The sequence below is a fragment of the Nyctibius grandis genome, chromosome 11, assembly GCF_013368605.1.
Source record: "Nyctibius grandis isolate bNycGra1 chromosome 11, bNycGra1.pri, whole genome shotgun sequence".
Lineage (NCBI taxonomy): Eukaryota > Metazoa > Chordata > Aves > Nyctibiiformes > Nyctibiidae > Nyctibius > Nyctibius grandis.
The window spans coordinates 12,061,940-12,086,852 of NC_090668.1; the positions used below are offsets into that span (position 1 = coordinate 12,061,940).

The following is a 24,913-nucleotide window of genomic DNA, read 5'->3' on the forward strand; positions in this document are numbered from 1 at the left end:
CTTAAAAGGTATATGCTCAGGAATAGCCATTTTGGAAACTAGCCCACATTTTTCTTCAGCTTTTTACATCTGGTGTCATAATGAAAATTCCAAAAAACTGACTCCATACCCACAGTCCAGAACGTGGTCAAGCAACATATGAACAAACACACAAAATGTCATCCAACATCAGCACATCACACATTAGAAAAAGTTAAAACCAAATGTACTGGGCCTTTTTCTAGTAGCGTAATATTAATTTAATCCAAGTTAACCACTGAAACATACTGATTGTTTCCTTTTACTATTTCATATTAATACAAAATTAAGTTTTTTTGGAGTGTAGAGGTGTAATCTACTAGAGATTCTTCCTCATTTGCCCATCAAAATACTAGCTCCCTGATGTAGCATAAGTTATCTATTACTATTGCTCTTTTTAAAGAAAAAAGAAACCCATGCAAACAGCAGCTGGCATATACAATCCTGCTACAGGCAAAACCAGCAGTGTTTACCTACCCTGTATTTGAATTTTGCTTGCATATCTGCACCTGCATGAATTCTATCCATATATATACTAAGTGCTTTTTACGAAACTTTTGTTTTTCTTTGAATTCTCTGTATGATCCAACTCAGAACTATCTGTCCACAAAAATATCTCATGCTATTAATCAGAGGCTATATCAGGATCTTTGTACTATGAGCAGGTTTTACAGTATTTGTGGAAAGCATGTTGCCTTTGGATCTGCCAGTGTTCTGCTAAACCACAATAACCTTTAATCAAAAACATCACGAGAGGAAAAAGGCCTGCAAACCAAATTATTGTTTTCCTTTGCAATTTACATGGCTTGTGAGTAGAATGTATGGATTATCTTCAGGCATTTCAAATATACTGAGAACTAACATCATTGAAACACCTCCAGTAGGAGGAGTTGATGTTCTGATCAAAATTTTTATATTTTCAGGTCAAGTTTTCAACCATGGCCACTGAAACAAATTGGATTCTTAGGAAATGCGCATTATACATTTTCTGTAAAGCCAGGACCCTGCAAGATATTTTGAAATAGTCACTCAAAAACTGAAGCACAGAGAGCCATAATCATTTCTGGAAAGCCTGATCAAGAGTTATCCCATCAGATGCGAAATGATAAGAGAACAAAGAATAACTTGACACTCATTCTAGTCACTTGGAGCTTGGAAAGGTTTTAAAGGACATATATAAAGATCATTTTAAGAATGAATTGGAAAACATAAAAAAATACTTCAAATGGAATTTGAAATTTTCAAAAACTATTTTGATGTCAAAGCAAATAGTTTTTAATTTACTTTTAATCATGCGTTTAAAATTTGTATTAAAAATTATTCTGGAATTTGGTTTTTATACTCCTATTTCTCTCTTTCCTTTCTCTTGTCGCTTTTGAAAAAAAGGAAGAGAAAAGCAGGGAGAACAAAACATGGGAAATGCTTTTGTCTGTTGGTATTGTTTTACAGAAGAGAAAATACCTACATGCAATTGAGAGAGAGAGAGATGTGTATGCACAAACCTGTCCCAACAGTTACATTTTCTATGTACAGTTGTCTGAGGATGGAAAATCTCTAGTCAAAACACTTGTACTTCTTTAAACCTTTGAGATTTACATTGGCTATACAGATAATTATCCCATGCGATGAATTTATCTATTTGTCTGTAGACTGAACCATAACTTTGTACCTAACTACCTAAAAATCAAAGCTCTGCCTGGGTGTATTTGATTTCATTAGCAGTGTAATTAGGGTATGGTACTTTGTGAAGGCAACAGCTTACAGTTTGGCTAGCGTCATATCCAGCTGCCTTGACTAGCCCAGCGTATCTGAGGAGGTACTCATTTTCATCTGGTTTGGGAGGGTCAGCTTTCAGAACAGACTAATCCTAGACCCAAACAACCCAATCCTTTCTGCTACTTTACGCAATTTATCTTCCGAAACATGAAACCACCTGGTATGCACATACAACTTTAATATTGCTTGAGAAATTTTTATTCCCAAAGTAATTCATACTGATATCTCACTTTGTGTTAGGATTAGAAAGTAAATAAAGCCAACTGTGGCTCTATACAATTCGCAATCATGAGCATTGCTATGCCACTGCCAAGAGAAATTGTATGTTGAGTAATACTTAGACATTACAAACAGTTCATAGAAATATGCTCCTCATAAGGCTTCAAGCATTTGAGTTGTCCCAGCAGCACTGCTTTGTCTGTCATGACTTTTTTTGTTTAGAAGCAACTCTTCAATATATTTTCTCATGTGCCACATGAAAGTGATTTTCTTAAGCTTATTTTCCCCATCAGTAATTTGGACCTAATCATCCAAAATCTTCCTCAGATGTATACAGAGCAGAATAGATTCTGTCCAGCGAGACACTTACCAGTGGGAATACTTGTAGTAAAGGATCTCAAATCCTTTATTAAAGTCATCCAGTTCAACACTAGATAGCACAAGTACCATGTATTTGAATTTCCTCCCTATTTCATATTAAAAAAATATCTGAAGGACAGAGGCTTCTCTTTCACAATGCAAACAGAATCTATCCTTGGACAGGTCTGGTTATTGAGAAGAAACTGCAGAACCCAGTTCATGCATTACTGTCTAAGCCATTTGTTTTGTTAACTACCTGTCAATGCTGCAAAGTGGTAATCTAGCTGAGGTACACAGATTCACAGCCTTCTTGAATAAACACTGTACTTCCCCACCCTGAACTCCCAAAGCCAGAGTTCAAAAGAAAAAGCCAAGTTCATTTTCATATGCTGAAACAGGCAGTAATTAACAACCCTTAGTTAAACAGAAAGGGGTTTATTCCCGACTTGTCAGTTTGCTTGTCAATATATTCAAGCAATTAAATACTTGAACTGGTGTGTCTGTCCATAATGCTAAATCTGAAATTCCACATTAAAATAGAAGTTATGCCTTTAAATAGGATGTGGTGTGAAATACATTTCACCATCCCTATTAGTATTCTCCAAAACATTATTCAAAAAGGAAAAGGTATATCTACATACCAAAGCAGCTAAGTTATTACAATGGAGAACACAACTGATAAATCCGTGTTCTGCTGAGCCTTTAATAAATTTTATCATTTTATGTAGTACTGTAGCACATTTTCTAAGTCAAACAGCAAAGATTTCCTCTGCTTAGTAGGTATTGCAAAAGCAACAGCATAACATTCTTGCATCTTCCAATTTGAGCCCAAAGGTAACAATGCGTGTATCAAGACTTCCATCATCCTAATGTTAGACCACTGGGAATTAGAATAATTTAATAAATGCTTTGCTTTGTCAGGAATCACCATTTCTCTGATGTGTTTGCCCAAGAATTAACACAAATTATTCCCAAAGTACTTTTTTTGAGGTGCAGTCTCTATTGGAATGCTCCAGCTAGCGCTGAAGATGATCTTACAACCCTGTCAAAGCAGATATATTTCACGCTGCGGCAGTAATATTGCTGTTAACTGTAGGGAGGAAGGCAGCACTGATGGAATGAAGCAATACCCTTTATCAGATGAAATGATAGAGCTGGGAAGGAGAGACAAGATTTCAAGCATATAGGTCAATCTGTTGACATGGTATCTGACTGCCTCACTGATATTTTTCAGCAGTGTGCCAGTGGAACTAAACATCCCTTTTAGCTACAAAAAAAAGATAACCCAAGAAATTCGCTGTTTTACCAACTAGGTGTGTCTAAGGCAATCTTTGAAGTAAGAAAGTTTTCACTTCTCAGTAGAGAGTGTGTGTCATTTAGGCTCCTTATCTGTCAGATGTGCTGCAATTCTGGTATTTCACCACACTTTCCATTTGATTAACCCTTCTTTGTCTCATTTCTCCACTCTTTTTTTTCCCCCCACATATCTTAAGTGACTTTCGTGTTCTAAAGAGGCTATTTTTGCATCTTCTTAGCATGAATGGCATTCCTCATGGAGCCCTTTAAGAAGCAGAACTCTAGGCTTTAGAGTTTAACTGCTTGCTGCTTTCAGAGAGGCAATGCAACTGTAGAAATGCAGTTTTAGGATTTAGAATGCTAGTTCTTTACTCAAATGGCCTTGAAAGAAGTTTTATATCTGATCTCACAGATGTGATGAACAAGATGAGAGTTCAAGGGTGCAAAAGTGAACCTGAGTGTTGTTACTCCAGTGCCAAGAGATACTGAAGTCAGCAGTCTTGTTCTGGCTGCCGCTCATCCAAGTGAAGAGGTTACTGGTCCCAGCTGCTTCCCAGCATATCCAAGATCACTGCCCCACTACTTGCTTCCTAAACTAGTTCAATTAAAATGACTAGGTTAGCTTAAACACTTTAAAAATATATGCATAACTTTTTTCTCACATAGTCTAGAGAACATTTACACACAAAGTTATCATGGTAGATCTCTAGGGAGTGGGAAAAGAAACAAAAGAGAGCCCCTGGGCAGTAACCTGTTCACCCTGCAAAGGTGCAATTGGAACAGAATGTGTGACTTTATTGTGTCTTCCCATTATGGTTCCTGAGACAGTACTGAGCATTGTTTCCTTTGTCCATAGAAACAATGGCGTGTATAACTCCACATGAAAAAGTTATTTGCAGAAGTTACTTGACAGTATTGTATTAATCTGGCTGAGTTTGGGGTAGCAATTAAATTGTGGAATCAACAGAAAAGCACAGTGAGTGCAAGCAATGTACATAATGAAAGAAGTAGATATGACAAGTCAAGGGAAGCTCAAGTTGTAACAGGTACCAAAGGACACCAGAGGAGTTGTAATGGAGATTCTCCAGAGAAAATTAAGCTGGCATGAGACTGAGAACGGCTGATAATTCCCGAAGAGAAGAACCTTCTTCAAGTCTGCAAAGCTGGTAGGTTCTCAGGAGAGATGGAATTCTTGTAATCAGAGCATTCACCACAAGAAATACTTGGTCAGTGCCAACATCATCTGAATGCCTGGACTAGACAGAAGATGTTGAGAGAGAAGGAAGAATACTTGTAGAAAGCACAGTCTCTTGTTTAAAGAAATGTGGGAATAAAGAAACTGCAAAGCCTGAACAGGTAAATAAAACTGAGGAAGAATTCAGGAAGCAGTTTTTATTTATTTTCAGTGCAAAGGTAAGATCCTGTATCATCAGTACTGCATAAGTGATGTCATCCATCCACATGCCAAGGGATGACAGCACCTGAACTAGAAAAGGGCAGTGCTGTCATTCTGCCAAAGTTTTTGTTTCTCCAGTTATAAGTTCGAAGAGACCCTAGATTAAGTCCCTCTGTGTAGTTAACGCTGTGAAGTAAAACATTCAAGCCCAAAAGACTGCCTGCTGGGCAGTGCAGGAGAGGGGTCATAGAGCACAAGAGCCTTTATGGGATCATCCTGGCCAGCACAACCCATAGCAGCCCAACGTACACGATGCTCTACAGGAAAGCTCTCTGTACCCAGTCTGCCTCCAGCTGATTACATAATCCATGAAGACGACTCTTTGAGCCTTGTTTTGCTGTCCCCACTAGTTATTTGCCTTGAAAAGTAACAAATACTTCCCCTCCTTTAAATTAAGAACAAAATAAAACAGCATAATCAAGTTAGGAAGTGCCTTATTCTGCGTCTCTAGCCATACAAACCCTCTGCAGGATATTGACTTACACAATAGCCTCAACCAACAAAAAATAAGTTACAGGCATTACATCATCCAATCAGACCCAGAGGCAACAGCATTGTTACCTCACAACTTCAGACAGCTGATTAACCACTTTTTGTAGGGGTGTCAGTTACACCACACCCTGCTTGTCATACACTGTGTTGTTGACAGCACAATGCAGCAAGAGAAAAGCATACTACCCCCCCCCCCCACACACCCCATGTACACCCACTAATGCTACAGCCAGAATGACGTCTAATTTGTCATGAACTCAGCTAGAAGCACGTAGAAACCTTCAGTAAATAAATACAACAACCACAGCAACATAATGGCACATCTGGGCTTATTACGAGATGGTATAGCAAAATTTTAAAATTTCTTCATGTTACGTCACTTGTTTGGGGAAACAGGGTTTTAGGAGGAGCAATGAAGACCTTTATGAAGGGAGCCATTCACCCTTGACAATGCCACTTTGAGATTCAACAATCATACTATGGAAAAGTGTCTTTTCTTTAAAAAAAATCTTGTTTTATTCGATTTCTTTCACATTCTTTCTGCTCATCTTCAAGGTACTTTTCATCATTAGGCACATTATTGGTGCTGAGGAATTTAAAGTGATCTTTTCAGTTTGACACAGAACTGATAATGCATACTTTCCTTATAACCTCTCTTTTCCATCTGCCTGCTGGAAATTGTTTTTCATTGTTCATAAATCCAAGTCATGTTTACACTGGAATACAGGAAAAGCTAAAGGAGAACGCTAGTGTGTAAGCCATAGTGGCTTTTTTTGGCTTTTGCTGTGAAGTGATAAATGATTCTTGGTCCCCCATGGGTTAGAGGGCACTAAACTTCAAATAACTACAACATCCGATAACAAAGTTTTTCTCCATCATTTGCAATCAAAACACCAAGAACACAGCCCTCTGGACCTCTCATCCTTCATGTTCAATTGTAAATCCTGATTAAATAGCTTGCAGGTGTCAGGATTAGAGTATATTCATTGGGAGCCTAAACATAGCACCAGCTGGGTTCCTCATTTGCCAGTTGTAGTTGCTTCTTTGTTTTGAAACCGTTGACAGTACAACTAAAAATATTCCTTTGGGTAGAGACGGAGTTAAATAACAAGCAGGATGAGTAAGAGAACAGCTGTAGATATTTTTCTGTGTTTAACATACCTGCCTTGTTGATTTATAGTAAGCCCTCCATATAATGTACATTCTGTGTAATCCAAAACATTTAACCTTTCGAGTCAGGGCTGCGATAAAGCTATCAAACACAGGAAAGGGTCTTGACAAGTCCTGTATTGCCAGCCTTTTTCTCAAAGAAAAGTGAAATATGTTTCACCTCACTTTTAGTATACAACAACAAGTTAGTATTATGCCTATCAGTTGCTACCAACTAAACTGTATGCCAGACATCTACATAAACAGCAGCGTGGAGATGGAGAAGAAAAGACGTAACTTTGGCAAGTTCTCAAAATCTTGCTCTAGTGAGCGTCCAGTTGGATTGAGCATGGCTTCCTTGAAGGGAAGAGAAGTTCAGCTCTTCTTTTAAAAGCAGAACCAAAGTGAGTAAGCGCTTAAAGAACAGAGAGGCATTTTCACAATTAGTCCTTTGCACAAAAGCAAGCGGCATGTGCCAGCACGCAAGACCATCAGTTCAAATTTAAATCCCTTTTATTACAATTTTATAGTGCAAGGGTACTCTCCACTGCCAGTACTGTTGTCTTAAGATGTAACACCAGGGTTGCAACTAATTTCTATCATTAAAGAATTTCTGTTGGTTTTGCTATTTTGTCCAAAGCCATGTTCTCTTTGGAATCAAGCTCTGGCTACTTAAAAATCCCTAAAGTTTTCAAATAGTTATCCATTTTGACTTCCTGTCCCAAACTCTTGAGTAAAACATTACTATGTTGTAATCCCAAAGGCCACTTCATTTCAGTGGGCAGTGACCCAAGTCATACGGAATAAATGTAAAGAGAGAGACAAATGTGTACAAAAGACATTACTACTTTCCTATAAAAGTGCAGAGGGAAAAATCTGAAAAATTTGATAGTCTTTTTATTACATGGCACTAAAGCAAAAAAAAATTTTGAGGGTTTCAGATAAACAGTCCAAGATAAGCTTAAACAAAATATTGGCTACTTTACACATCTGTATTTATGAGGGGGGGAGGATCATGAGTAGACATGGGCCAAATGGTCCCAAAGCAATTTGCACAGTAGTGAGGCACTCACCTCACTCATGACTAATTGAACTCACTTTTCCCAACATTAGGTCTCAGGAGAAATTCAAAGCACACTATAGCATCTATCTTTAATACTGAGATTTTAACAAGTTAGCTTCCAATGCTGCTAGAGTTTTAAAGGCAAGCTCTTCCCAGTAAATAATATAAAGAGAAAACATCAGCACTTAAGAGGATGCCACAGGGTTAATGCCAGGTTTTAAAAGACTTCAAAATGGATTTTACCCAGTTCACATGTCAGGAGACACAGCACGGAATCAATTTACAGCAGGAGCCAAAGATCACAAATTTTAGGGGAGCCTGGGGACTGATTCCCCCAATCGGTGCCGTGGGGTGCACAGATGAAAGAGCAAACTTGTTTTTTTTCTTTAATGGTGACAGCGTATTCTGAAATTACGCACAGCAGGCAGGAGAAACCTGCATAGATTTCAAAAGATACTGCAGGTTTGTGCGCTGAAGTACACATTTAAGGTCCTAGTTAATGTTCTAGCCTTTCACCTCTGGAGGCCTGGGCTCAGATTTATCTAAGGTAAAATGAAGGAGAATTTGGGACTTCTATCTTCTTAACCCTTATTGGCCTTTAGTCCATACCACAGAAGTACAAACCAGTTATCAAACTTTGGAACAACCTCTACTTACTTTTACTATTCTGAAGTCAACGTGAAGTAATTCATCTGAAGGCTAATAACACAGTTCTGGGTTTCCACTGATTTAAACTGGACTTGCTGAAAATGAGAAGCCAAATTCTGTTCTTGTTTATATCAATGGAAACCTAGACCTGTACCAGTATTCAGGGAAACCACACAAAGAAATTAAGTATAAGGCATGAAAGAACAAGACACCTACCCAGACTGGAAAGCAGACTTTTTTCAGGTCCAGAATATTTACTCAGAGCCTGCTTGGAAGATGCCATGTTCTATATTTTTCTTGTCATGCACAAATGCTGTGTAAGTATACCAAGTATACCTTCTAAAAAGGTGTACATACATTTGGCTTTTACTAAAGCTGTTCTAGATAGAATCAGAGTTCAAGATGTGCCAGGCAATTTCAAACACACCAATATAATCTTTTTTCCTGAAAGCGTAGAGCATTACAAAGAAAACAAACAACTCTCAAAAACACCCCTAAAAAGTAGCTATTTGCATGGAGACTATCCTGACAGAGTGGTAATCTAGCATCCATCCATTGAAGAAATGAGTTCTTAACATAGGGAAAGAGAGCTCAGAAGACCTATTGGATTATCCAGATCCGTAATTTTTATGTCTTCTATAGGATTGTTCCTATATAGTCATATTTCCAAGTGCTTTTCTTAATCTCATTTCAGAATTTCCAAGCACCAAAGTACTCACCACTTCCGCAGCCCACTTCCTCTCACTTTTAAGAATTTTCTTTCCCATGCATTCATTCTCTCCTAATTTTTATTCTACTCATGTGAATCAAATAATTTACATGAAATCTTTCCTTTCTAGACCTACCAATTACAAATCCAAGGTTATATCTAACTCTGTGTACTTTTATGCCAATTCCTATTATGTGTAAGATCTATGTTTCAAAGATGCTCTGAGGATAATGATGATATCTTTAGCCTTATGTGCAACAGAAAGCTAGTCTGCATTTATAGGTCTCATATACAGAGTTTTCTCTCTCGCATCCTCTGTACTGTCAGAGCTGTCAGCTGAAGCAACCACACCTAGCCTTTAGGCTGACCAATCTGTACCCTGTATCAAGGACAAATGAACCTTTACTGCAGTCAGGTACTTATTAGAGAAAGGTATGGTACTTCGTTTAGTTCCGTGCTGATGCAGGTGAGGCTATGTATAAAACTCACTGGTCCTGTGTATAAATTCAGTCCTTAACAAAGTCATCTTCAATCTTCATCATCCTCTCTGCCAACAGTATGCCCATTACTTCCTGCTACTATAGACAGTATTTGTTGCAGGCTAACTTTTTTTCTGTTAGAGAGCTTCCTAAGGACAGACATAACTTCTTATAGGATATGACATTCCTGAAAACACATATAGCTTTTTGTTTGTTTGTTTTATAACACAAGGTCATCTTAGGCAGAACTTTATCCTTCCATTTATCGTATTTCCTTTATTTTTATGATAAACATAACCACCACAGTAACTCATATTCACTGTTGCATTTATATATGAAAATGCACTTTCTTCTCAGTGCATCTGATTGCAGTTTCTCTCCAAAACAAATTTAGCCACCAAATTTTGTCTATTTAAAAAAATACCTCTTTACACTTTACAGCTTTAGTCTTCATTGTCTCCAGAGTGGCAGAAAGAGCTACGAATGATTATTTTTTAAAAATACCTAAATAGCTTTGCTTAAGCTGATTTGGGGGGAAAAAAATCTGAATTTCCTCTGCAACCATTACTTTTTAAGTCCCTCTGAAATTTAACTTTAAAAAATGCATGTGACGTTAAGCCTAAAAATACCTTAACAATATTCTTTCCACTTTGGTTGCAGAAACATTTTGTAGGAAAACATGATAATCAACATTTCTGTTTACTCATCAGGAATGTTCCTCTTTTCCATGAAGGACCTTTGAGTAAATTCTGTTGATAATGAACTTAAGAAGCCCTCAGCAGGTTACTAGAATCATTTTTATAATCATCAAGCCAAAAAACTTGCCGTATATATTCACTGGAGTCTCCCTTCCCCCTACTCACTCTTTCCAAGTTCATTCAGTAATCATGGGTATAAAGAAGCCTAGCATACACAGCTGTTTCAATATTGCTGGCTAACAAGTCTGACATGAACATTCAGGTTTGAAGTTTGGCAGTTGTTTGTGTTGCAAGTGTTGGAACAATGTTTTGTCTGTACTTCAGGCGACAAACTGGTTTCAGAAACAGGTTTAACATGACAACATAAACAGCGACGAAAAAGGCCATGTCTGTAAGGTCCATGTCACACACACATTATCAGAGCTCACATACAGATAAAAATATGTCAAAATAGAATAATTACACAATAGAAAGGAGTTAGTTATGCCAATTCACTCAGGCTAACAGGAAAGATGCGTTATCCAATCCCATACAAAAGAAAAAATTTAACTCTGCAAAATATGACATATCACAACCTGACACAGTAGACAAGCCTCTAATACACAGAAACATGCAGAAACAAATACACTAGACTGAAGGACTGAACACAAAATGACAAACTACACCTTTGCACTGGGAGAGGCAGTCATAAAAGATATATTTTGCTAAAACTCCTTCTTACTCTGGCTCATTTTCTTTGTTTTACAAAAACATTTAACAAAAGAAAAACAAAAATCTGTATTATCTCATTTGAGATCTTCAATTTTTGTCTAACAGGACAGGTGAGTGAAGCAACGACAACCTGAGCCACACTGCATGGCAAACAGTCTGGTCAGAACGTACAGAAAACAGAAGCTTCCTCTTTATAGGTTTCCTGCAGGTATGAACAACCAAATAATTTCAATGTCATCTCCTATGATCAGATACAATATATATTTGTTCATTCACACAAAGCTGAAGTGATGTGAGATGTTACTTTGTAACCAGAGTAAAATAACCTCAAGCTTTTCTTCAATACAGTTCCATGCCGATATATGAGGAAATTTATTTCCCCAAATGGCAATGTCTTCATCCTGTTCTAATTCAATAACTGAGGATAGAAACTATGTGAAAAATAGGAGTAAATTTTATTTTAATTGATGTTTTAACTTCGTTTGCTTATTGACATAAAAAAAAGTATTACATATTCTTTCCTGGAAAGACAAGTAATCTGATCTGTTCTTCAGGAACTGCATGCATATGATATACGCCAAGTTGTGTGTGTATATGTGTAAACAGAGAGAAATAAAAAAAACCAGCATGTCTTATATAAGCAATTGGTTAAACAAATCATTTTCCAATTTGAAGTTTAGATTTCGTCATTAAAATGCCGTCAATGCCATGGAAGTCATTTCAAGCATCTTAAGTATGATGTCTTGTGTATGCTTAAGTATGTAGCTTAAATATGACAGTCTTGTGTCCAGAGTTGTGTAGATACTGTTTGTCAAGAATTACTTGGAAGAAATCTTGATCTATCCATAGAGGCTAGAACAATTGTGTTGCAAGATAAATTATGGAACAACCTTCAACTCCACTTATTTTAAAGGGGACTTGCTTGGTTTCTAGCAAACAGAGATACTAGCCTGAAGCGTGGCCACCACAAGCAAAGCATAAAGGCATTAATTTAGCTTTAAACACTTGAATGGGGATTTGGAGATTCCTAATCAACCAGTTGCTCCTGTTCTATCATTCGTTTTGAAGATACATTCCTTTTTTTCATGGATGATACTCAACACCACCTGTGACAGTACTTTAGCTCTACCACATGCAGACGTGAAATCTGCGTAAGACACCTAGCACTATGCACCCTGAGTTCCATGCCTCACGATTTGCACCTCACTTTTGTATCTAAATCACAACAGACTTCTTTGTTGAAAATAAAGTATGCTAGTAGGAAATAGCATCAATTAAAAGATGCATCATCCAAAAAAAAAAAAAATTCAAACGGTGGCCTATAAGTGATACTGCCTGTAACTATTAGGTTATCACTGATTTCTTATGCCAGCTAAAGCAAAAAAACCTGGAAAACTGGGAATCAGTTGCTCGTGGCAAATAGCACTCAAAGAGATAAAATGACTGTTCAACAGGAATCTAAAAAAGTTACCAGAAATGCCAATTTATACATTTTAGAAAATATTTGGCATGGTACAAACTGTAGTTTAATACTAACAAAAACACCACCTTGCATGAAAAAGGATGATTTTTTTCAGCACACGTTTTCATAGGGTACATGAATTCCATGAACTTTTATTCATTAAGTAAAATAAATTTGAGATCAAGACATACAGACTGAAATTAATACAGCTATCTTGGTGACATACGTCAACTTAGGGTTTTGTCTTAAACGGGCAAATTATTCCCAACCAATACAGGTAATTATTTCCAGAATAATTATTTTCTGAATGAGTTGCTGCCATATGTTCCACAAATTCTGCTTCAGTACTCCTGAGTCTTTCCTAAACGACGACAGGACTCCTGCAAATTCTTCCTAGTCATATAAAAACAACCCTCCTATACAATCTCAAATATTTAAATCAGCAAGAACTAATTATGAAATGATGTTTCACAGAACTTTATGCGTGATCTACCATTAAGTATTTTCATCAAATATGATGGCTAAATTTACTCTCAGTAATAAAAAAGCTCTTTCATGTAGTGTAATTACCACATTTTTCAGCAAATGAAACGACATGTTGTCAATGAAATTTAAGCAACCTCAGGAGTACCACAGAGGTTTGACTAAATAATGATCAGATGAAAAATTAGTTGGTTAAGTCTTACCAAGGATGTCCACACATTAGAGTTAAGTCTGCACTGAAATGCTGCATAAATATATACTTCTTTAGGGTTTGGGTTTGGGTTTTTTTGGTTGTTTTTTTTTTTTTTTTTTTTTTTTTTTTTTAAGTGAGTGTTTTTCATTTAGAGATTATATCACGAACAGATGTAGGATAATGTTAATAGTTCCTTCTGGAAACATTAATCACAAGGTTTTACTTATTATTTGGTGTCAGCATTTAAAAGTTAAAGCATTTCCAGAACTGTTACCATTGAAATATTCCTTTTGCTTAAAGCTAAATTACGAAACAGTAATTTATTTTACAGTCCCAGCATCTTTTTTAAGGCATATATAAGAAGGAAAACGGCAGGCAATGCCCTGTTCTAATGGCAACCGTGTAGACTGACAGTAGTAAGCCTGTTTCTACTTTAGGATGAGGACTGAAACCCCAACTCTACCAAACTTTTTAAATGTTTGAGCAAATTTAAGTCTCCACAAAAGACAGTTTGGTTGTCAGCATGATACTAACACGATGCTTTCAAAGGTGAGTTTCCCATTCCAAGCTCTGGAATTCCAAGCACTGAGCAAACATTAACCAGAATCAAAATAAAAGCAGGCTAGAGCCTTGTTACTAAAGAGACCTCAACCTCTCTTCCATATATATTCCCACATGTAAGACATTGTGCAGGTGAAGCAGACTGCTACTACTTCAAAATACTTGTTAATGTGTGTGCAGAAATGTCCCACTAACTATATTCAAAACACACCTAAGAAAGTAACCAAAACAAGTCCATATCCTGTTCCCAGGTAATGACCTTGTTGGTTACTTCAATGTCCTGGAACTCAGGAACTCTGCATTATTCTTCCAGTTCAAGATTTGCTATGTATCACCCTGAACAGGTTCAGCAAAGAGCTTACATGCACTTTTGTATTTGGGCTATTGAAAAAAAAAAACCAAAACATGCAAGCCTGTCCTTAAAGCATCAATGAAATGTCATCAAATGCGGCAGCACAGTCTCAACATCCCCTAAATCATTCTCTGTTCACGTTTGACCAAGGCGAAAGTTATTAACTGCTTCACATGTGATTTACCTAAGGTTTTAAAGCAAGCAGATGAGAGAAAGACTATTCATTTGTTTAAACAATGCTACACTTGTCAGCATTTAGAGGCCAAGAACTTTCTCTATAACATCCTCCATCACCTCTTCCCTTTTAGAATATACAGGATGAACATCAAATAAACTCCTCCCAGAGATGCCTGTCTCTCTCCACTAGCTCTAGAATTGAACCAGCTTCAACTAAGCACCAAGTTTTTAGAGTGCTCAAGGGATGTGAAATGAATCCTAAAGACCATTTCGCTATTCTCATATCCTTAGGTCTGAGATTTCAGACTTAATCCCCCTCTGCCTAACTCTGCTAACTGGTCCTTTAGATCTTGTTTGGCACCTCTGGAGAACAATAGCAAAGGGCTAAAGTAAAGATGGAACTGCTTTTACTTCTATGTTTAGTAAAAGAGACATCTTGCAGTCTGTATAGAAAAGTGGCTTAAGCCTCCTCCCTGGCAAACTGATTCTCTATTTAGTTTCCACAGTATAATTTTCAAAAACGTCCATGTGAAAATGCAAGCACATGCACCAAGGATTATTTTGGCACATGGTATCCATCATTGGGATTTACTAATTTTCCAAAATAAACTGTTTTGTCAGTTTCCCTGTGCATGTGAATTTTTGAGTATAGGCAATGTGTAATGTTACAAGACACATTCATGTGCCGACCTTTCACAAAACCGAAATTGTTAGTAAAGCTAGGGTGGTGGAAAGAACTCCATTTTCATTTGGCCACAAGACTAAACCACCCAGATTTGAAAAGAGAAGCTGACCAGCACCAACTTGTGGCCTAATTCTGCTGCCTTACATGAGTGATCTGACTGAGGACACAGTGTTAACAGAAGTTACTTGCATGACAGCATGTTTATGTAAGTAGATCTTTTCAGAAAATGTATCTGCACATGACATGCACAAACCATGCCTATGCAAGTAACAGTAACTAACTACAGCTTCTTTCCAGATCTAATTCCAGAGGCTCTACGTTCCTTTAGTTTGGCACAGTATTTCTGCAGCACACACTCACAGAGCCAAGTTTTGTGTATTCCTTCCTATTCCTATAATCACAGCTTAGCCCCTACTTTTACATAATATCATCTCTTACTTCCCATTCACAGGTCATTTACACATGTTCAGTTTATTGACAGACTGAATTCTTCCTTACTTGACAAGATTTATTTTTTTAAATGTTTTGTGTTGCCAGTTAAACTGGGTTTGAATTTATTTAGAAACTGAAATTCCAGCCTTTCTATATTACCACCCAGAGGCTATGGGACTCCATGAAAACTTAACCATGGAAAGAGGAGTTACCAATGCAAGTCACTTAAAGCTGCAGCATGCTCCCCTACCAGGCTGCAGAACAACGTAGCTACAATTCCTCACTTCACTTGAGTCTCCTTTCTGGAAAGGGTTTATACCATTGCACACTTTTTCAAGATAATTTGCATGAGAACAGTTTATATGCATTCTACTTTGATCAAACCATAGCCCACATTTTTACACAAAAGCTTTTTCAGCACTCATGCATGCTGTCTCATAAAATTGACCTCTATTCGAAAGAGCTCACAATAACACAGGTTTTTAAGCTGCACAATCTAAATTTTAAAGACACTGAGTTAAAACTAACATTTCTTCATTTCAGGCTGGCCTCCTAGCGGAAGGAACCTTACACAATCACATGCTCTATCTTTCTTTCCATCTGTCATTAAATTTTAAACCCATTCACTCATTTCAACCAAATGCAATGAAGGCCAAACAGTTACAACTCTGAGACTTGTTTTGTTACAGCAAACCCATAAGAAGCCAGCCTTGTTCCCTCTCCTTTCCCTTCCACCAAAGGCAGGAAGAAGCTTCAAAGAAGCAACAGCAGTCACCATCTTCAAAGCACCAGAGAGCAGCAAATCTGTTTCACCAGGTCTGTTCCCCAGATCAACCTTAACTTCCCATTCCTAGCTCAGATATGGCCCAGGTCCTGTCCTCAAGGCAGTGAAATCTAGTTTTGCCTGCAATGCTGAAGAACCTTTAACTGGCAGTGGGTAATCCTGGTACCTCTCCATGAATTAAATTAGTAGAGAAAAAATTCCTGATTTATGGTCTCTTTAACTTCCACTTTCCTACAGCTGTGGTGTTCAGAACAGCCAAAACACTGTGAGGGTCTGAAAACACATCTCATTTGTCTCAGCTTCTAGGTACCCAACTCCGGACAACAACATTGGAACTGTCAAGGATCATCATCAATTTAAGTCCATGGTTAGAAAGTACTTCTGAAAACACAGTTACAGACAAAAGAGTAACACTGGGCAGCTTCTAACTAAGCGTATTTAACAGAGCTAAATGAAACCCTTACACAGTCCTTGTGGCATGGTCTGGAGCTGCACTCATCCTCTCTTAGGAACTGCTGTGGCTGCACAACCTGAGCTGTGCATAGATATTACTACTGGAGATCTTCACTAATCCTATACCTTACTGCAGCTTCCTACTCCAATTCTTTTGGAAGATGTAAAGGAATACTTCTCCCTGGCTCCCTCCCCTCCCTCCCCCATATAAAAATTCACATATTCCAAAAATCCAGACATAAAAAAATAATAAAACTTTTCTTTCCCTTGAAGCACTGCTCCTGCCTTAAACAATATCAAGTAAAAGCACTTCTGTAAGGGGGAATAATCAATTTATCTTCTTACAAGTATCTGTATATAGAAATAATGAAATGATCCTTAAACTGTATAATCAGCCTTTGTAGCAGAAGGAAGCTCATTCTGGAAGGACACAGAACTTCCCACCCATGCAGCCCCAGAGTGTGCCCGTCAAGGACATCTGACTTTGTACCTATTGTATTACATGACGCAGTAATGGGGGTTAGTGTTTTCAGTTTGCAGTTTCTGGCAGGATCCCCAAAGTAATTTTCAATTAAAAGGTTAAATGCTGGTACTTGTCAAATGCGAAGACATACAGTGCCCTAACAATATGAAATAGCTTCCTTACAATTAAATTAATTTCATCAGGTATTTAAGTAGGGGTTGCAAATATTATGCCTTTGGGTAACTTGAAGAAACACCTAAATGAAGTGCAATCATTTTCTGTCACTACTGTGTCTAAGTGGAATACAAGCCTGACCTTCAAATCCTTTCAACTGAATGATTCAAATACATGTAGGTCCAACAAGCATTTGAATATTTTTGTTTCCATTAATAGCCTGTTTTTGTAAATTAGCCATGTTGTTAAATAAACTGACATTTTTGTTTCCAGTGCTAGTCTGGTTTTTTTCCCTCAAATATGTAAACTAGCCATAAATGAAGAAACAGTGATGCATCCAGATAATCACACAAAGAATCAATGACTGACTAAAAAGAGGCAGTACTGAATAAATTACCACCGCCCCCTCCATGTTAACCTTCCTCTAATCAAACTGTTAAATAGTAGAATTAATTCTCTTTTATAGGTCCATAGAAAAAGGCTTGGGAAATAGAACACACCTTAAATAAGAATACACAATAAATGATACACAACTTCTGGGAACTGAAGGCTCACTCTTACCTTCAGCAAACTCGAGAACAAGACTTTCGTAATCTTCAAGATATATATGACTGGGCCTCTAATTCTAATATCTAATTTGATTGAATCGTAAGAATTATGAAAATATACGTAAGTACATTTAGCCAGAATTTTGAAGCAGTTTGGGCCTCTAGCTAAGGCTCTGGCCTGGGTTCAGAGGATGAACTAACACGACTTTCCTGTTTCCCTGGTTCTAATATTCTTGCAAGCACTTAACTTCTACATGTTTCAGTTTCCTCAGGTGTAAAGGGACAATAACGATTGGAGATGATACCCTAATTTGAAATGTACTTAAGACATCTGTTGATGAAAACATTGCATAGTTATTTTTAACTTAATTAATTTTCAAATCCGTTAAGTAAAATAATATTCTCAAATGCTGCTCCTGTTACATTAGGAGGTCAATGCAAAGATCCTACGCCTGGATCACTGTTTGAAGTGTTGCAGGATTTAAAAAAATGTGTGCAATTAAAGCTTTGACTTGGCAACGTCTTACAAAATGAACTCAACGTAAGTGATAGGATTATCCTCATATTTAAAATTAAGCGTATACACAGCTTATGTATTTAAATGCAGAAGTTCAGCTTGTCTATGAGAAACATACTGCATACAGAAACAAAGCAAGAATAAATCTTAATTTTCCTGTGCAGCTGTAGGTGACAACCCCCCCTCTCCTAGCCTTGGAACTTGTCCTCCATTCATCAGCTGGTGTGTTTATTTTTGCTATATGTGATGTGACTAGCAGAACTTAGGCAATGAAAACTTTTTAATCAAGTGAAGATCTTTTGATGAAAAAAGAGGACCTGCTCCACTTCTCAGAACGCAAGGTCAAGAGTTATATACACACATTTAGAGCCTAGTTTCATTTAGTTAGGTTTACAACTAAGAAAAGGAAACATTTCTTCATACGACCTGTGAAACTCACTGCCACATAGAGTTACTGAAATAAATAATGTTTTGGCAGTAACAGAAACAGAACTAGATAAGTATATTACCATTAATAATCCACGTACTTATGCAGATTAGAACTCTGTATCAGATCACACAGCCCACATGAGTTAATCAGAGAGAAGTTACTTCCATCTGATGCACAGCAGTACTCTTACCCCCACAAAAGCATTGCAGAAATGTGTTTTTATGCACTCACCTACCACCAGAGTATCAAAGTTTTCAACCAGTAGATACATGAGCAGTCCTGTATTTCAGTACCTAGAACACAGAATCAGAAATTAGTCCCTCCAGTCAGGAGTTGTCCCTCCAGCCTCACATTGTAAGATAGGACTGCAGCAAAGACGAACAACAACTTGGAGTGAAACATGTACATTGCTATGGAGGAAAAGAAGTGGAAAGGTAGCAGAGATTTTTGAAGGATTAACTCAGCTCACCTCAACTTTAACAACTTCAGCGAAGGGCATTATCTTGTACTTATTGCAGAACAAAGACACAAGACTGAAAACAGTCCTACCTCTGCTAAACACTTCCCTAGAGACATGGCCTTCTCAAAACCTCTGAGCTCTTTCTTTGCACTCCTGGGAAATGCCCTGGGGAACCATGGGATATGTGGCCTTGACTTTAAAGTGCCAGCAGCATTTATTTGTGGTGGAAATGAGAAATGAGTTATTCCTGCACTCCAAGGAATGAATAGGAAAATAGGGAGAAAACAGAAACTACATATTTGTTCCTGATTTGTTATTTATTTTCCTTGTTTATTTTCCTTGCTTATTTCCCTTCATTCTTTCTTTGTAGAGACAGAATATGCTCATTTCTTTTCTGCTTTCCAGGCTTGGTTAGAGAAATACAGTCAGTTTACATGAGGCTTAGAAGACAAACAAGTCATGGGAGAAGGAAGGAATAAAGCATACATCAGCAGAGGAGATGATACCTGACACTTAAGGGAGACAAGGCAGTGAAGCTGCCCGCATGGCTTCATCGGTGCAAGACACAGCTGTAGACCAAACATTGCACTGTCTTTAAAATGATGAAAGGAAACAAGTCAAAACTATAGGCAGCCTTTTCCATTCTGCTTCTATTACTTCCTATGTATGCCCAAGACTACTTTTTCTTTTTTTTTAAGCAAACCCAAAAATCACAGCTAGGTTTATTTCTCCCTTCCAGTGGAACAGTAATTTGGCTTTGTCCATGGCCCCAGTTACACAGCCACAGTGCCTCTGCTTCCTTCCAGCCTCCAAGTTCCTTCCAGGATGATGACCCCACGCTAGTCACAGGCAGATGCTTCAGCACTCACCCGGTGAGGGCACTCTACATTGCTGCAATCGGTTTGGCAATTGAAGGTAGATAATAATGCCAGTAAAACAGAAAGTTATTTGCATTCCTCACAGACTACCAGGAGGCTACCTGAAAGCTAGGAGGTTACCTGAAAGCTGGGTTATATCTGTAGTGATATATATACCTCAAATGTCTGTCATTCCATGGTAACTACTTCTGTGTGTGCTCTTACACACCACTTAACTGTCATGAGCATGAGTTAACTTGGCCTTCTCTCCTCTACCTGTAACTGCATCATGAAGTTCCTCTTATGGCAGAACCAGAGCAGTGACAAGGGCAGTTAACACAGGATACCTTATGGACTGTGGTTTCCCTTTCATTTGTACCTCCAAGTAACTTATTTTTGTACCCACCTGTCCTTAAGCAAGTGAAGTACACCAGCAGCTGCCAAACTGAAGATGAAGCTGTTTCCTTATATTGTTTTGTAAGACCATTCCAAAATAAGAGAGAACACCATCTGTGTCAGGAGAAAAAGCTGGGGAAAGAGGGAAGCAAGTAAACACGAGAAAATGACGAAAAGTGGAAAAATATAGAATCATAGAATCCTTTTGGTTGGAAAAGACCTTTAACATCACGAAGTCCAACTGTTAACCTAGCACTGCCAAGTCTACCACTAAACCATGTCCCTAAAATGAAGTGTTATAATCTGTAGACATCAGGAGTTTGGGTCTAATGAGAGAGAGAGGGGGACAGTGGGAGAGAAAGAAAAGCTGAAGCTTAGGAAAGGAAGAGTAGTTTAGCAACAATATTTGACAAGACCAAAAATGAGATTGGGGGGCAGAGGGAAGGAAAGACTCAATTAATTTGGGCTGAGTAAGGTAACTCTTCCAGAATGCTATGGGTTAGATTTAGAGCTTTTGGATTAAAATAGTTTTATTGGAGTTAAGAGCAGAGTCAGCTTCTTAGCTCAGAAGGAAATTTCCATTCAGGAAATTCATAATCACAGCCTTCAGTACCAATCAAGAGGAGACAAAGGGATTGTTTTCATTTTTTAAAAATTGCACAGCAAGTCAGTAGAAGGAAGGGCTGACTACTCCACATAGGTATAAACTGTGGGGTGCATCAGCCCTAACAGCACTATGGCCACGCTTTGTTCTAAACCGTCAATAAAGAAGCCACGGTTAACAATGAGGTCACATTCAAATCTGCGAAATTCTTTATGGCCTTATCATGTCATAGGACTACAGCACTAGAAAAGGATTTTTATGAGCTAGTCTGCAAGTGCTAATCAAGCTGTTCAAAATAATCTAGTTATTTCCATGTTTCATACCGATGGCTACAGCTTTCTCATTAACATACAATCAACTTACATTAATTTAAAAATAAGTTTTAAAGTTATAGCCATATTTATCAAACTCTCACTCTGTTTTCACATGTATAGATTCCACTCACTTATTTTGTCAAGTTCTGATAATTTCATTCCATATCCAGGCAAACTTGATTCCTTCTGGGAAGCCTAAACAACTGTGTATTTAGCGCTCTGGGTTTATTTTGTCAACAGCTATGCTGTTGAAATTCAGTGAAGTTATCATTACCTTTAAGCACCAAAGGTAAGATACTATCAAGCCCAGAGGATGAAATACAGCCTTAGGGAAATCAGCAATGTCAGATGTTAACTTAGCATTAGAAATTGTATGGGTTCTGGTCTTTGCATCTTGAAAAAGAAACAGTAGAATTAGAGAATATAGAGAGCAGCTAAAGTGATCAATGGTTTGCAGCAGCTGACTTACAAGGAGAGACCAAAAACTATAGGATTTATCAGTCTGGAGAGATGATCAAGAGGCAATACAATCAGGATTCCCAGAACAATGAAGGAATTGCAAAAAACGAATGTAGAAATTTTATTCACAGAAATCCTGCAATTTTAGGGTTATTAGGAGGCACTGAATGAACATGTAACACAAAACATAAAGTACTTCTTTACACAGTGGGCAGTATACTTCCTGACCTTGCTGCCACAGGAGGTGGCAAGGACAGAGTGTACCAGCAAGTTCAGAAAGGGATTATACAAAGTCATGGACAATAGGTCCATAAGTGGATAATATACAATGATTATTGGTGGACTGTACACACGGATAGCCCTATATAACAACTGGAGATGCTGGGGAGTCTAAGGAGAACCGACTATAGGCTCATGTGCACTCCCTACAGAGTGTCTCCTGTTGCAACAGGTGGAGCCACAGAGCTCCTCTGATCCAGTAAGGCATGTCTTATCCTCCTACTTAGATGACCTTAAGAAAACAGTCACTTTATTTAGCTATGCACTAAGGAAATGTTACATGACCTATATACCAAAAACTTCAAGATAGATGCACACAGGTCAGATTATTTGTGAAACACGCAGCCAAATTAGGATACTAGAGGGGAGCTGTGTGGAAACATCAGAATGCATTAACCTGCATTGTATATAGATTAGGAATGCATAAATAAAAGAACGGTATTTCTGTATTTAATTAGGAAGATCTGATCAACAGTGTTACTCATGTTTATCTGGAGGTACAGTGCACTGGTATATATGCAAAGAGTTTTTCACAATTCAGTAATTGTCCCAACTGCAGAAGTCACACAAAATAAAAGCTTCATATGGAAAACTGTTAATGTGTCAAACCAGTACGCAAACTTTGAGATTGTGGGTTCTACAATTTTTTTGTTGAAACATAACATTGAGAAAAACTTCACCATCCTTCCTGTGAGTAATGAGCATACTAAGTTCCCTGAACAAAAGCCCTTCTTTCAAGACAAGTTCTCCTAAAACCACAAGGAGCATAGAAATATATCTTAAGTAATGCATCTTATATTTTTCAGGATATATTACAAACACAGCTGCACAAACGCTATCATTTGAAAAAAGAATTTTAGCCAATTAGCATGCGAATCATCATTTAAAAGCCCCTTTGGTGTCATTTTTTGTTTCAGTCAGAAGAACTTAAATTTCAATTGCAACTATTCTGGGATATTTATTTTATGGTAATCCGCTTTTGAAAAGTTTGAATCTACTTTACTCTCTCATTGAAAAAGATGTTTCTAAAATGAAACATCTGGCTAAAAGAAGAGGAGGAGTTTTGGCATTGCTGGTCTTTAAGAATCTTATATATATGAACCTATGGTGACATGTACAGCAAAAGGAGAAAAATTAAGGAGAAAAGCTGTCATGGGCTTAATCCTGCCAGCAGGACAATAGTTTTTCTGCTGAAATAGAAGTATTACAGCAGCCTTCAGAGCATTTCAAAAGTACAACTTATCTTGACCAGAGAACATACAACACTGATTGACGTCTATATAAATTTCCACACAGCATATTTATTTTCATACACTGCTGCATTCTATTGATATCAATGGGAAATACTTATGAAACATTCTTCTTTGAATACCATGTAATCCTGATTACACCGTGAATATGTTGACAATTCTATCAACAAGATTTTGACTGTGTATAAGTCAAAAGAGTCCTTTTAATGAGAAGAAAATTATTCTGGTTTCATGATACCTTCCATCCTTGGGCACTCAGAAATGGAAGTGGATAAGAAGGGATTCCAGCAAAGGTATTTTTGAGCAAGTTATAAACACAAGTTCATCTGGGAATGTGAAATATTTTCTTTATTTTGAAGTAAAAATGCCTGGTCCATCTAAATGCATTAAGTGGATTAAGAATGCCGTTTGTACTATTAATTGCTGAAAAAGAAGTGTTATAAAAAATAAATTATAACAGAGCATGTGAAAATCTGGAAATCCATGACATTGGGAATAAATGTTGGCACTATGGAACAGCTTCTAGCTCTGTACACTGATTGGCTAGTCTTTCAGAGGGATAACGACAGATGATCTTTAGTGCAGCTTTAATGCCTTCACTTCCAAAACCATAAGTATTTGTTACATTTTGTGGCCTTCTAGAAAGGGTAGTTTTCCCTACAGCATCAAGGTTTGATCTACTACAGTGAAAATACCTCAAGGCATTACCGATTCTCAAGTTTAACCACTGAATCAAAAATAAAATCTCATGCAATTTCTACACACTCCTTAAAACACTGCCATACAAGTGCTAACCAGAGGGGAGTAACTTAGGATCAAAGAAGAAATTATAAAGCTCCTCCATAAGACTTTTGGGTCATGCCATCAGCTTCATCCACAGAAAAGCGTACTGCACTATTCCTCTAATAAACTGATACAGCTCTGTAATAAAACTAGTTAGTTGTTCTTATTCCGTGCCACTATGCTTGTTCCACAACCTGGCTCTTCTGTTAGTTAGAAATCTAAACTGCAGCTCAAATTTCCTCAAGGCCAGTTTATATCAATTTGTTTGTGTTTAATTGTTGTCTTTTAAATAGCACTGCTTTTCTCGTATTTTCTCCCATGAATATATTTATAAGTCAGATCTCAGATTTCATTTTGCTAGGCCAAATAAACCATTGCAAATTTAGTTTCTTCTTACAGATAAGCTTATCATTCCCAGGATCCCGGTAACTCTTCTGTGGCTTTGTTGCAGCTTGAGTTCCCCTTTTTTCAACAAGGAAAATTGCAGTTGTACGTGGTATTCAGATACAGCTTTATCATGCCTTGTCGGGCACAAATACTTCCTTATTTCAACTGGGAAGACTTGGTCAATCTCAAATTCCATTTGCCCTTTTTGTGCCTGGAACAAATTGCTGGCTACTAGCTATCCTGGGATCACCTAATATACTCAGGTCTGTCCTTTCCTCTGTTGTTTCCAAACAATGAGCTTTCAGTTTATATCAGAAATTGTCAGTGATCCCAAAG

At 37.6% G+C, this 24,913-nt stretch overlaps 1 long non-coding RNA gene across 1 annotated transcript in view; it reads right to left on the bottom strand.

Annotated features, from left to right (window-relative positions):
- LOC137668588 (uncharacterized) overlaps positions 1–24,913 on the bottom strand; it is a 132,518-nt gene that overhangs the window by 95,428 nt on the left and 12,177 nt on the right. Inside the window, exons 4-5 of the long non-coding RNA XR_011048959.1 lie at positions 20,512–20,633; positions 19,020–19,081 (exon numbers count right to left, since the gene is read on the bottom strand). This is a non-coding gene — a long non-coding RNA (uncharacterized lncRNA). The remainder of the gene's footprint in view (positions 1–19,019; positions 19,082–20,511; positions 20,634–24,913) is intronic.